The 916-nt window shown below is 49.7% G+C and overlaps 1 protein-coding gene across 2 annotated transcripts in view; it reads right to left on the bottom strand.

Moving 5' to 3' along the window:
• The window catches only part of DMTF1 (cyclin D binding myb-like transcription factor 1), a 24,330-nt gene that overhangs the window by 20,231 nt on the left and 3,183 nt on the right, over positions 1-916 (bottom strand). The window lies entirely within an intron of this gene.

Genomic DNA, 916 nt, shown 5'->3' with positions numbered 1-916 from the left:
ATATTCCCCCCCCCCCCCCCCAGAAAAATGTAAAGTCAGGGTAAGAAAAATAGTAGAGAGACTGAGGAAACTGGAGAGACAACATGCCTTCATCTGATGCTAAGTTGTTTCTCTAGGTTTAGAAAGGCACTTCCCTGGGGAGGGCGTGGAAATAAAGCTCTAAAGTTCAGCAGCTACTACATGATTACGCAGATACATTTTGAAAAGGAGGAATACCAATGGATTGGTAGTTTTAGGAGTAGCGGTGATTATTTCAGTAGATCCTGGTCTGCATGATCTCTCTACTTCTGAAGCAACTCCATTGCAGAAACTGTTTAAGATGAATCACAACTGTGATGGGTTGACCCTGGCTGGACGCCAGGTGCCCACCAAAGCCGTTCTATCACTCCCTCATCCTCAGCTGGACAGGGGAGAGAAAAATATAACAAAAAGCTTGCAGGTCGAGATAAGGACAGGAGAGATCATTCACTAATTACCATCACGGGCAAAACAGACTCAGCTTAGGGAAAATTAGCTCACTTTTTATTACAAATCAGCCAGAGTAAGGTAAATGAGAAATAAAACGAAATCTCAGAACACCTTCCCTCCACCCCTCCCTTCTTCCCAGGCACAACTTCACTCCCGGATTTCTCCACCAAGCCCCCCCAGCGGCACAAGGGGGACAGGGATGTGGTTTACGGTCATCACATGTTATTTTCTGCTGCTTCACCTCCTCAGGGCGAGGGCTCATCCCCCTCTTCCCCTGCTCCAACGTGGGGTCCCACCCACGGGAGACAGTCCTCCACGAACTTTCTCCAACGTGGGCCATTCCCACGGGCTGCAGTTCTTCACGAACTGCTCCAGCATGGGTCCTTTCCACGGTGTGCAGTCCTTCAGGCACAGACTGCTCCAGCGCAGGCTTCCCACGGGGTCACAA

The sequence above is a fragment of the Haliaeetus leucocephalus genome, unplaced genomic scaffold, assembly GCF_000737465.1.
Source record: "Haliaeetus leucocephalus isolate CR32 unplaced genomic scaffold, Haliaeetus_leucocephalus-4.0 Scaffold751, whole genome shotgun sequence".
NCBI lineage: Eukaryota > Metazoa > Chordata > Aves > Accipitriformes > Accipitridae > Haliaeetus > Haliaeetus leucocephalus.
The sequence above is the reverse complement of the archived record's forward strand: the minus strand, read 5'-3'. Positions and strand labels throughout refer to the sequence as shown.